Raw genomic sequence first — 14,121 nt, 5'->3', positions numbered from 1 at the left:
CATCGTAATGGACATCTGTTACATGAATAGTGGCGAGCTCGTATCTTCCAGATTAATCACTGTTTCTATTCATTTGGAATTAGCAACCTGTGACTTCAAGTGACTCCCTGCTGAAACAGAACACACATTCTTCTCACAGATGTATAGAAGTAGGAATAAATCTGCAATTTGGCAAGTGCTCCAGATGCAGAACACAGTGCATGCTTATAATAAGAAAATATAATAACTGTCTTAGACTCATACATGGTAACTCTGACAAAGAGGAATTTATATAGTCGAAACTTCTTGAAAACAGCCTCACCTGCATAAGTGTTTTCTGAGCTCTGGCCCCGAGGGCCTCGAGTTTCCTGACAAAGTTTTCTCCTGTTATTTGTCCCCCTTGGAGACTCGAAATTCTTCATCACTTAGAAGCAAGATAGAAATTTGGAGGCCATGAAGCATAACGGAATTATCGTCTGTAAGAGCCAGGGTCTTACTGGCTACCCTTCTTTGTCAAGGTATGTTTTCAGAAAGAGTGCATTTCTGTGTGTTAGGACTGTAGATCCAAGACATCTATCATGTACGGACCATTGAGTAGAAGTCTGTAGAAGCTAATGATTCACAGTTGTATCCCACTGTACTTTTACACAGAATATTGCCCTCAAACCCGAATAAGGAGTGTACAGCACAAAGTATTTGTTGAATTCATTTGTGCTATGAACAATGCTAGATTTTACAATGAGGCCATTCTTTCATTTAGCAATTCTTTATTGATCCTGTCTTATCAGAACCTACTGGTCCAGTCCTGATGCTGTTCTAATTTGGGGTATGAAGACATGAATGTTTTTTCTTAAAAACAGTTGTCTAAATGAAGGAACTATATGTGTGTACGCATGAGGCCAATACTGTGATAAAGCCTTTGATAGGCATCTGCACAGCAGAAGGGTCAGTCTCCCTTCAGTGGGCTATAGGCAGCAAGAAGAAATTCAGAAAAGACTAGAGGGGGAAGATGGTATCTTAGCAGAGTCTTGAAAGAGTTATTTATCTGGGGCCTTGGGGAGAGTATTGGATGTAGGGTGGGGACAGAGTGGGAATGTTACTGATTGTCTTCCTTAGGTTGCATCCTGTTTCTATTATGCTTCCAGAAACAAACTTAAAGTGTAAGAAATGTTAGTAGAAAAATTACACAGTAGGGTCAGGGTTTGAGAGGAAGAGTTAAGGGACAGTTTAGGCCACTAATAGTTCTTATAATCTGATGGTGAGAGAACATCAAGTAGTCCACCTCTGGTTTCCTATAATTGACTATGCTGAGGGTAGACAAGATAATAAGAAAATCATAGATCAAAAATGGTCAAATAGTGGGGTACCTGACTGGCTCAGTTGGCAGATCATGCAACTCTTGATCTCGAGGGTTCTAAGTTTGAGCCCTACGTTGGGTATAGAGATTACTTCAAAGTAAAACCTTGAAAAAACATTTTTTAAATGGTAAAATATTGGTGATTCCATAAGGTTCAGTCTGATAGGTATAAAATGTACATGGTACAAAAATGCCAAAGCACAAAGGACAGGGAAAAGTATGTCTCAGTCCTTTCCTCCTCCCCTGCTTATCCATTTCTCTCTTCAGAGAAGACCACTGCTAGAGTTCTTCCAAGATATATTCTTGCCATGTTCAAGCATTCCCATAATGTAACATGTTGTTAAAATGGGGCTCTTCCAGGGCCAATTTTGGCTGAGGAATGAAGACAGTGGCCACTGCATTCCAGGATACCACCAGGACAGTAATTCTCCATTGACCATGGAAAACCTAAAGAGAGGAGTCACTGACATGGTAGGTAAGAGTTAAGAGGAGTTTGTGTGTGAGGGAGGAGGGCTTCTTGGAGGAAGTGACACTGAGAGTCCCACCACTCCTTACCCTCCAGAACGAGGGCAGGGGGACTCCTATCCCTAATGCCTGGCCTACTGAGGGGAGCATCTGTGGAACCAAGCTGAGACATGTGAGGTCTGTTCCTTGCATCTGAGGAGCCAAGAGGGCTGGTGCCTGACTCATCTGATGAAGCCCAAGTGGCCTATGATCAGAGGGAGGGGGCTCTATCTGGAAGGGCTCCCTCCAGAGCTGCATGGATTCAGAGACCATATGTGGGGTTTGTGATGGGAATATTGGCCCACAGTTGTTCTAACAGGGATCTTGTAGCAGGGTATTGCAAGTTGGTTTCTCCTTGAAGCATAGCACGAGGAATCTAATGTGCACATGTCTAAAAGAGGTCAGTGCCTGGGAAGGGGAAAATAAGGAAAGAAGATTGGGTAGAGGGAGAAGTTGGGCCCCAGCGTGGGCCAGATCAGCCTTGGCCATCCCCATGGACATCTCTGGCATAAAATGGCCCATCATAATGGTCCCACTGGGGTTCCAAATAGCATGGATTTTATACCTTTACTTTGACCAACCCTCATTGGGTGTAGGCTACCCTGGGAAGGATGTGACCTTGACTTTGGTGGCTCTCTGCTACTAAGCTGCAGCCAGCCAAAGGCTGTCTACCTGCATCACTCCCCTTAGCTGGGGCAACAAGCCCTTCCTGGAAGGGGGACCTGGATAACACATGTCAATGCCCATCACACAGGGCCAGGGTACCTCAGCATTAGCTCCAGCTGGTGGCAGGAGCTAAGAGGGGACTGGGATCAGTGAGTCAGCGGATAGGCCTTGGATATTTAAGCCTTGGGAGAAAAAGACCCTGGTGTCAAAGTTTCTGTGGTTTATTTTGTTGCTTAGAGATGGATGCTTGACTCCCCTTTGAGGATGATTGCTCTTTAGTTCTGGGGAAGAAAAATGACCAAAGCAGACCTTTTGGTTTTGCCAAAGAGAAACCGTAACTCTAAGTCATCTGCATAATTCTTCATTGTTGGCCAGAGTCATACCCTCACAGGAGGGGGGGCCTGGGGCTGGTGATGAAAGATGAACTGATGTTTCCTCTCTCTGTGTCCCAGGAGAGCTTGGGGGTGGGGGGGGAGAATGATCAAAAACCCTCCCAGGGTGAGTGGATAGTGGGAGGTGGGCTCTACTCTGCAACATGGTGGGCACCGGGAGCCCATGTTTTGTCTTTGACATTTGCTTTTCTGCATTACGGTCCTCTCTTTTAGCCTTATGTGGTCAGTAAAATTCCATCAAATTATATAATAACTTATATATTCATTAAGCTATATGTATATTATTAACTTACATGGCTTCGGTAGTGCTCTGTGAAACTAAAGTGTTAGGGGCTGGGGCCCGCATCCCTGCTGGGGGCAGGGCTCTGGGAAGAGTTCCTGGGGCCTACTGGAGAAGTCTGGGAGACAGTAAGCACCAAGGTTCCATAGCCACAGGGCACTTGGGTGAACTGAAGGAATAGTCTAGTCTAGTCCCATTAGGAATCTCCATATCAGACATACTTGGGTTGGAGAAAATACCATGGCACCAGCTGGGGGATTCACCACTATTACAAGGACATAAAAGGGAAGTACCACCAGGAAGGAGGAGCACTTGGCACATCTGAACATTAGTGCTGGGGGGACTCTAGTGGTTTGTCTCCACACCATCTTACCCAGCCACTGCTTGGGTATCTGCAGTCATGCTCTTGTACTGTTGGATGGGGCCACGTACTTGAAAATGACGAACTTAAATTAACTTAAATTCAGATTCCCTTATCTGCCTCTTCCTAGCTGTCTGTTTATTCTCCTCCCTTCTGTACTTTTCAGTTAAGCATTGCTTTGATCAAGAAGCATGGTGTACAGTAGTAGAAGCGTTGCTCTGGAGTCATGAAAACTCCTATTCAACATTGACTACTTCCTATGGCCACAGGCGCTGGCACAAATCACTTCACTTCCCCCAGACTGAGTTTCTATAGTTATTACTTGTCAACTTGGCTGTAACTCTGTTTGCTGCTCAGATTGTCATAGATTTGACTGGTAGGGGCCTCTTTATACTGCTTCCAGTGTCCTTTTAAAATGGCTTTATCTCTGAGATCTTCTTTGATTTCTGACTACTACATGTCTCAGGCTCATCTTGTATCTTCTCTGCTGTGGAACCAAATCTAGAATTGGCTGTTTTCCCAGGAAACTATGATACCCTTCGGTGGGGATTCAAATTGGAGGCCAAAGTCTAGGGGCTTGGTCATCTATCTCTACTGGTCATTTTAGTTAGCATTATGCAACTATGTAAATAGAATGAGTGTTTTTGTGTATCAATCAGAAGACTATTGATGATTTATTGGTAAATGAGAAAAGCAAATTGTGTAGTAATAAAATACTATTTTGAAAAAAGGTTGAAAGGAAATAGGCACATAGTACAATGAGCCTAAGAAAGATGTAGAAAGATATGTAGAAACTGCTAACAAAACTGTGGGATTTGGGAAGAGTTAGAATGTTATTTTTGTTTGTATAGCTTGGTATGATATGATTTCCTACAATGATAATGTATTATTTTATATTCTGAGATCTGTTGAAATAATTTAAATCACACACACAAATAATGGGGGAATGCATTCAGACCTACAAAAAAAAACTTTATTCCATTTTATTTTGTCCACCATAAGCTTTATGCATTGCTACAAATAATCTCTGGGGCTCTCTCACGGGGAAACATTCCTGATGGAACCTGTAACAGAGCTGCATTCTTAGATTTATGTAAATCACAATAGCATTGGAGAGCCTTGTTGCAAATATATGTAACTATCTGGTTAAAAGACACCACATTGTAGTCCAATGACAATTACTGTTTCAGTCACATAAGAAAATGTTATTTATACATATTTTCATATCTCCTCATTCAAGTAAAAATTGATTGTTGTCAGATTCTTAAGTGAGTGTACAGGTCCTCTCTTTTTCTCTCATGTCTGGTCTAAGGACATCTCAGTTTTACTTTTGACCTCTGTGAAATGCCAGAAGGAGGGGTCAGTAGCTAATTCAGCATCTATGAGTTGGTGATCCAATGTAGCCACACTAGGTAACTCAACTAAAATGTTCCCTGCCACTCCTCCTGGATCTCATTCAGGCTGCTGGACAACGGTGGCAGGAGTGTGATTTATTCTCAGCTTAAAGGTTACTCCTCCCTTTCCTCTTTCTTTTTCGTCCTGTGATAGATTGCCAAGGCTTCTCAGCAGTACAGAGGAAAACAGGCACACCATGATGAGGAGACTGTGGCCAATTTCTTATAGAAAATAGGCTTTAAACCCAGTATAAGTATTTTATTGAGAAATTAAAGTTTGTAGATGCTTTGAATTTTTATTAACAAGTTTTAAATGCTGTATTTATGAAGACGCTAACAAGCACTTAATTAGGATCTAAAACAATAAACATTAAATCTCCAACAATTTAAATGTAAATAATTGAGTAATAGTAATGATATAGGATTAAAGGGATATAGTTCTAGAACATTTTTTCAATGCTCTTGTAGTTAATATTTTAGAAAAGGTATTTTGGGGGATCCCTGGGTGGTGCAGCAGTTTGGCGCCTGCCTTTGGCCCAGGGCGCGATCCTGGAGACCCGGGATCGAATCCCACGTCGGGCTCCCGGTGCATGGAGCCTGCTTCTCCCTCTGCCTGTGTCTCTGCCTCTCTTTCTCTCTCTCTGTGTGACTATCATAAATAAATAAAAATTAAAAAAAAGAAAAGGTATTTTGTCTGATATAGTTATATGTTCTGTGTATCCTCAGTGAACATTTAGTTGGTGTGTTAATACAGTTCCCTTAGTGATGATTTTGCCAGCTTCTTTTGGTCAGAGGTAGCATAGCATAGTGAAAACTGCACAGGCTGTGGTGTTAGGTCTGGGTTTGAATACAGCCTTGGTTAAATTAGCCAACACTTCAGGGACTTGGCTTTCTCAGCTCTGAAATGCAGATGAAAACATTGTCTCAAGGGTTAAATTACATTACGTATAGAGGAACTAAAATGCCTGTTATTTTAATAAATGATAGCTATTAATATATTTAAGTAAACATTTTATAGCTCTGTATTTCTAAAGAGTGAGCTGGTGAATGGATGCGATGAACACCTGCATAAATGAGGAGGAGATAGGAAACTGTACAAAGAAAGTAAAGATGTGGGTTAGAGGGTATTATGCTAAGTGAAAGAAGTCAGTTAGAGAGAGACAAATACCATAGGATTTCATTCATATATGGAATTTAAGAAAGAAAACAAGCAAAGGAAGAGAGAGAGAACAAACCAAACAACAGACTCTGAACTACAGAGAACACACTGATGGTCACCAGTGGCCCCACTAGGTGATGGGGAAGAAGGAGGGCACTTGTTATGATGAGCACAGGGTGACAAATGAAGTGCTGAATCACTATGTTTTATACCTGAAACTAATACAAAGCTGTATGTTGACTAACTGAAATTAAAATAAAAACTCAGAAAAAGAATACTTCCTGTAATACGCTGAATTATTATAGCCTAACATTACAGAGAAAATGTCAGTATTTAAGTGAGCCTTCAAATTTATCACAGAACTGCATTGTATAATGAATCACTTATAACTATGGTTCATACTTTTACCAAAACAGAATAGATTTTCCTCGAGAAGATTCAGAGCAAACATATCCTTCTCAGAATTAATCATATTTCCTTCAGTCCAATTAAACTAATTGTTGCCAATTCACAGGAAATTTGGTTTGAAGAAAACGTTTATAATTTTGGGATATCATTCATTGGAACGCCACAAAAGTAGAACACAGATTAATAGAGAAACAGTTTCCAAACCAATGTCTGGGATTTTGTTTGGAATTATCCTCAAAACCCCAATTCTGGAGCTTAACTGGTAATATCAAATGACTTTCCATGTCAATTATTCCGCATATCCCCTCCTCGTCCCTCCTTCTTGCTAAATAATGTTTCCTTCTAACTATGGTATTATTCATTCAACTGAACCCCCATGAATACGAAGCCAACTAAAACCCTCACATGGTGTCAGAGGTGGAAATATCAGCTCACATTTTTTATTGTGTTATAACGAGATATAGACTACACACTGTAGTCCATTCGTGTTGCATCGTTTTGGAAGGTCTTCTACACCACTGACACAGGCAGCCAATTGTGCCTTCCTGGAGTTGGAAATGTTACATATTTCAAGAAGCAGCTCTTTGTGCTAGTCTTTGAAATGCAAGCTCCTTTGTGTGCTGTTCTATCCCACCCCATTGCTGGTATGAAGCTATATATTTCAAAAATGTCTTGCTTATGAATACCAGGCTGAGAAAGCACCCACGTAAGCATTTAGAAAGGAAAGAAGCAGACTAAACTGGATGAAGAGAAGCATAAATGAATTTTGGAAACCCTGTTTGTTTTTCCAAAGGCGATTCCTTGGTTCCTTTGCCACTCCCCTCCTCCCAATCCTTATGGAGCCATTTTTGAGCCAAAAAAAAGGGGTGGGGGGAAGAAGCATAGGAGAAAAATGATGTTTCATTTCAACTTTCATAATGTAGTATTCCTTTCTTATCTTTGTGTGTTTCTTTTCATGTTGAACAAATAGTTTGCTTCTCTTGTATTTTGCCTGATTTCTTTATGAGTTTGCATTTTTAGCATTTTGCCACTGTGGAAACATTTATAAAACAATTTAACCTATTACTGATGTTCAGATTTTGCCTGTCGCTACCACTGGTGTCTGCCAATTTCCTGTTGGGCATGCCTTCCCTTCTACTCCACACAATCAAATCCCTTCCCTTTTCTTGTCTGGCCTGAAGACTATTGCACTTCTAGGATTTTTATCACTCTTATTACTGATTTGGGGACCTTTCACAATTTTGTTGCCCACCACTCTTATTTCAGTACTTAAGAAAATTCTGCAATAAGTAACACCTTTAATCTTATAGACTATCTCTTTGCAAATGGATTCATTTCATTTCATTATATTATTTATTAATTTTTAATAGTTTATTTTAAAAATATTTATTTCTTATACAATATTATTTATTTATTTACTTTTAATTTTATTTAAATTCAATTTGTCAACACTAGGTATAACACCTAGTGCTTCTCAGTGTTCATCACCCAGTTACCCTATCCCCCCACCCACCTCCCTTTCTGCAACCTGTTGTTTCCCAGAGTTAGGAGTCTCTCATGGTTTGTCCTCCTCTCTAATTTTTTGCCACTCAGTTTCCCCCCTTCCCTTATGGTCCCTTTCACTATTTCTTATATTCCACATATAAGTGAAACCATATGATAACTGTCTTTCTCCAATTGACTTATTTCATTCAGCATAATACCCTCCAGTTCCATCCACATCGATGTAAATGGTAGGTATTCATCCTTTTTGATGGCTAAATAATATTCCTGTGTGTGTGTGTGTGTGTGTGTGTGTGTGTGTGTGTGTGTATACACCACATTTTATTTATCCATTTATCTTTTGAAGGACAATTGTGGCTCCTTCCACAGTTTGGCTATTGTGGACATTGCTGCTATGAACATTGGGGTACAGGTGTTCCAGCGTTTCACTACATCTGTATCTTTGGAGTAAATGCCCAGTAGTGCAGTTGCTGGATTGTAGGGTAGCTCTATTTTTAACTTCTTGAGGAACCTCCATGCTGTTTTCCAGAGTGACTACACCAGCTTGTATTCCCACCAACAGTGTAAGAAGGTTCCCCTTTCTCCACATCCTCTCCAACATTTGTTGTTTTCTGTCTTATTAATTTTATCCATTCTCATCGATGTAAAGTGGTATCTCATTGTGGTTTTGAATTGTATTCCCTGATGGCAAGTGGTGTGGACCATTTTTTCATGTGCCTGTTGGCCGTGTGTAGGTCTTCTTTGGAGAAATGTCTGTTCATGTCTTCTGCCCATTTCTTGACTGGATTGTTTGTTTTTTGGGTGTTGAGTTTGATAAGTTCTTTATAGATCTTGGATACTAGCCCTTTATCTGATATGTCATTTGCAAATATCTTCTCCCATTCTGTAGGTTGCCTTTTAGTTTTGTTGACTGTTTCCTTTGCTGTGCAGAAGCTTTTTATCTTGATAAAATAGTTTTATCAAGTTTATCAACTATTGGTTCATTATTGCTTTTGTTTCCCTTGTCTTTATAGATGTGTCTTGCAAGAAATTGCCATGGCCAAGTTCAAAAGTTTGTTGCCCGTGTTCTCTAGGATTTTGATGGATTCTTGTCTTGAATTTTGATCTTTCAGCCATTTTGAGTTTATCTTTGTGTATGGTGTAAGAGAATTGTCCAGTTTCATTTTTTTGCATGTGGCTGTCCAATTTCCCAACACCATTTATTGAAGAGACTGTCTTTTTTACACTGGATATTCTTTCCTGCTTTGTTAAAGATTAGTTGCCCATAGAGTTGAAGGTCCATTGCTGGGCTCTCTATTCTGCTCCATTGATCTGTGTGTCTGTTTTTGTGCCAGTACCATACTGCCTTGATGATTACAGCTTTGTAATATAGCTTGAAGTCTGGCATTGTGATGCCACCAGCTTTAGTTTTCTCTTTCAACATTCCTCTGGGTATTCAGGGTCTTCTCTGGTTTCATTCAAATTTTAGGATTATTTGTTCCAGCTCGGGGGGAATGCAAGCTGGTATAGCCACTCTGGAAAAGAGTATGATGGTTCCTCAAGAAGTTACAAATAGAGCTACCCTATGACCCAGCAATTGCACTACTAGGTATTTATCCCAAAGACACAAATGTAGTGATCTGAAGGAGCACCTGCACCCCAGTGTTCATAGCAGCCATGTCCACAATTGCCAAATTATGGAAAGAGCCAAGATATCTATCAATAGATGAATGGGTAAGGAAGATGTGGTATACACACAATGGAATATGACTCAGCAATCAAAAGGAAGAATACTTACCATTTATATCGACGTGGATGGAAATGTAATAAGTCAATCAGAGAATGACAGTTACCATATGGTTTCATTCATATGTGTAACATAAGAAACAGCACAGAGGATCATAGGGGAAGGAAGGAAAACTAAATGGGAAGTCATCAGAGAGGGAAAAGAACCATGAGAGACTCTTAACTCTAAGAAGCAAACTGAGGGTTGCTGGAGGGGAGATAGATGGGGGGATGGGATCACTGGGTGATGGGCATTAAGGAGGGCATGTGATGTGATGAGCACTGGGAGTTATACACAACTGATAAATTATTGAACCGTATATCTGAAACAATAAGTATGTTAGATAATTGAATTTAAATAAAAAATAAAATAAACTTATGCAAAGATCAAAAGATCTAATGAAACGAAGAGAAACATCAAAGAAAAGAAGTTCTCTTTCTCTCCCAACCTTCTCTTTTGTCATGTAGGCTTTGCCAGTTCTATTACTAAAGGGCAGGGAAAATCAAGGCAGAAATCATTAGGTGTCCTTATAGGAAAGGAAGGGACTCCTAGTTCCTCTAAGGAGAGAGGGTGACTCTCTGAAAGGGAGCACCCTGCTCTCCAGATCAGTATAAATGCTTAAAATGTGAGAATTATTTTGGCCTTAGGATTTCGGATCATTTCTTTTTCTGTTTGGTAGTAGAATAAAAGAATTACTTTTGATATCCATCTTCTCATTGTGGACTCTTTATTTTTCTGTCCTCTTCAGCATGTTCCTCAATTCTCTTTAGCACATTAACCAGAGGAGAAATGTATCTGGAAAAAATTTAGTTGGAATAGACCTTGTATCAAGCAGTGAAATGAAATTAGGGGATTATGATTATTATGTTTATTCAAGCTATTACCAGCTCCTAATAACACACACATATACTCAACTCGAGTAAGATTTGACTGACTGCCCACAAACAGCAGAGGTTTGAATAAAATGTTTAGAACCTAACTGGATGTTAAGATCACATTGTTTTCCTTCCTGATTATATGCTGTTATGCCTGATTTAGGATTATTTCAGTTCCTGGCGATAGAAAGGCAATTCAAACCAGATAGAGAAAAAATGGAATATATTGATTTCTGTAACTAAAAGAGAAAAGAATTAGTCCTGACTTCATGCATGATAGGATCCAGGGACTCATATGGTGTCATTAAGAGATATATACGTACATGTCTTTCTTTTTGTCTATCTAATCTTTTTTGTTTTTAATGGTCTTGGGGTTTATAATATTTTTTATTGTGATAAAATATATGTAACATAAAATATGCCATTTTAACCATATAATTCAATGGCATTCACTATATTAACATAAGTGTTGTACAGCCATCACCATTTTTTGTTTTGAAATCTTCATCATTCTAAACAGGATCTCTGTAACCAATCATTAAGCAGTAACTCCCCATTCCCCTCTCCTCCCAGCCCCTGAAACCTCTAATCTATGTCCTGTCTTCATCAACCTCTCTATTCTAGGTATTTCATGTAAGTGGAGTCATACAATACTTGTCCTTTGGTTTCTGGCTTATTTCAATTAGCATAAAGTTTATCCACGTCATAGCACATATCGGTATTTTATTTCTATTTATGGCTAAACAATATTTCATCAGAGGAATAGACCACATTTTGTTTAGGCATTCATCTGTTGGTGGACATTTGGATTGTTACCATCTTTTGGCTGTTGTGAATATTGCTGTGACAAACATTGATGTACAAATATCTGTTCGAGTACTTATTTTCCGTTCTTCTGGAATATACCTCAGAGTGGAATTTCTGTCTAATCTTGATTCCTCCTACCTCTCTGTGGCTTCACCCTCAGGTAGACAAAGGCAGTTTGTTACTTACTCCTCAAGTTCCCAAAAGATGGGAGAGATTTTCACTCCCATTGCCTATATTAACCCCTGAAGAGAAATTCATCTTTTAAGGTTTATTTATTTTAAAGAGAAAGAGAGCATGTGTGCATGAGTTGGGAGGAAGGGCAGAGGGAGAGACTTGTTAAGCAGACTCCCTGCTGAGCGGGGAGCCCAATGTGGGGCTCAATCCTATGAGATCATGACCGGAGCCGAAACCAAGAGTCAGAAGCTTAACTGACTGAGTCACCCAGGCGCTCCAACCCCTGAAGAGAAATTCTGATCATCCATATTCTTTTTTAAATATTTTATTTATTTATTCATGAGAGACACAGAGAGAGAAAGAGCGAGGCAGAGACACAGGCAGAGGGAGAAGCAGGCTCCATGCAGGGAGCCTGATGTGGGACTCGATCCTGGATCTCCAGGATCACACCCTGGGCTGAAGGCGGTGCTAAACTGCTGAGCCACCCGGGCTGCCCTGATCATCCATATTCTGAACTCAACCTTTGGATGGGTCACTATACCAGGAAGAAGCTCCTTCATGACTATGTGACTAACAACCCACTGGGTTGGAGGGCAGTTCTCTATAGAAAAGGGATGCTCAGTGTCTAAAAATTTCTCGGTGCCGGTGGGCAGAGGTAAGGGATGTCCACTGCAATCTCATTCGTGGTATGGGCAGAAAACTCATCTTTGCTGTTTATCAGTGACCCTTGAATGAGAGAAATAATTTAAGGATGACACAGTTGGAGTTTTGACAAGAATGAGGGAAAACCAACTGTCAGTGTTACTGATTGGGATACCAATGCTATTGCCTCTTAGGAGAACATTTCGATGATATCTAGCATGGCTGAAAATGTGCAGACATTATGACCCAGCAGCTTGGCCTCTATTTGATCCCAGGAAAACTTCTTTCACTATAGCCTCTGGAAATGGGGGCAAGACTTTTCTTTGTGGCATTGTTTGTAATTGTGAAAGATGAAAAACCCCTGAAGGTTTCATCAGCTGGCTAAAAGATAAATTGTTCTGTGTTTATAGAATGGAATGTGATGCCACATTAAAAATGATATAGGTCTGTATGTATCAGAGTAGATAGGCTCGAAAGTATAACACTGGATGAAATCAAGTTGTGGTATCATAAGTGCTGAATTGATGGCATTTGTTTACATATCAGAAAACATACAAGACTGTATTCAGCATTTTTGAATACAATTTGGGATATATGTATATAAAATAAAAGTATAAAACCGCATACTGGACAAATTAAATAGTTACAGGCAAATGGAACAAGGGAAAAAATCAAAGAGAATTCAGTGTTGTCTATACTGTTCCTTTTTTTCATTTTTTAAAAAAGTTTTATGTATGTATGTATGTATGTATGTATGTATGTAAGTAATCTCTATGCCCAATGTGAGGCTCAAACCTGTGACCCCAAAATCAAGAGTTACATGTTCCGCTGACTGAGCCAGCCAGGCCCCTTTTTTTTTTCATTTTAAAATTAGTTCAGTTAAAATGACTCAATGTGAACAATTGTTAATTTAGGCTGGTTGGTACTATATTGTTTTTTCTTCACTGTTCTATATTTTTTCAAACTTTTCACAATTAAAAAAGCACAGTGTTGGAGTTCAAATGGAAATCAGTTTTTTTCCTTTAATCTTCAAATTTAGGGGTATGTATGCAGATAGATGAAAAAGATAGATAGGTAGCATATTGTAATTTTTTTACTTGGTGTTTTTTTCCAAGTAATCATAAGAAGAGGCCCTTGCCAAAGTCTCCCTGCTGTGCTATACTGCTTCACGCCATTTTATGTCATTTCTGTGTTAGAGTACATTTTGTCCTTAATCTTCCCTGTGCCCCAGTATTCCCCTAACTAGCAAAATGCCCAGTGTGTTTCCCATTAACCTCAAAATTCCTACCAGGATTTAGTCTTAGAGCCCTGAAGTGCCTCCTATCATTTTAGCAAACAATCAGACTGCTCCCCAAACGTTAAAAGCTGGCAAAAATAAACTGCCCAAATCACTATTCCTAAGAGAAGAAAGTCCTGGGAGGTGAAGATAGATTTCAGAAACCCTATTCATACCATGAGGGAAAAGTCATTAAATAATTGTGCTTGAGGCAGTTGGTGACAGCCGTGTCTCTTTAACTTTTGCAGAAACGCTAACAGAAAGATTTGCAACATCTTGCTCGATTCTGAAGTGGTTAAAATTTTATAATAGGAACTTTAATGACAAGAAAAAGAGTCGCAGAAAGAGCATTGCTCACTGAGCACTTGACATCACCGCGCGGGAATGAGGATTGTCTTACACAATGGAATGCGCTCTATCCCTCCTCCGAGAGGGAATTTGGCTTGGTATGCAAATTAAAATATTGTTTTGAAAAATCTGTTGCATCAAATGACAGAAACATTTTTTTTCTAATCCGGCTCTTCGGCGCATTGTTGGCAGAGCAGTTGACAGCAGGCTCATGGAGCCGGTTCGTCTGGG

At 39.7% G+C, this 14,121-nt stretch overlaps 1 long non-coding RNA gene across 1 annotated transcript; it reads left to right on the top strand.

The window, feature by feature from the left end:
• Positions 1 to 138: 138 nt before the first annotated feature.
• Positions 139 to 13,938, top strand: LOC119868359. Its single transcript, XR_005386113.1, has 3 exons — positions 139 to 497; positions 1,697 to 1,807; positions 13,791 to 13,938. It is a non-coding gene; the product is annotated as an uncharacterized LOC119868359 (long non-coding RNA).
• Positions 13,939 to 14,121: the final 183 nt, after the last annotated feature.

This window comes from Canis lupus, chromosome X (genome assembly GCF_011100685.1).
Source record: "Canis lupus familiaris isolate Mischka breed German Shepherd chromosome X, alternate assembly UU_Cfam_GSD_1.0, whole genome shotgun sequence".
Taxonomy (NCBI): domain Eukaryota; kingdom Metazoa; phylum Chordata; class Mammalia; order Carnivora; family Canidae; genus Canis; species Canis lupus.
This window is presented reverse-complemented; position numbering and strand designations above follow the sequence as displayed.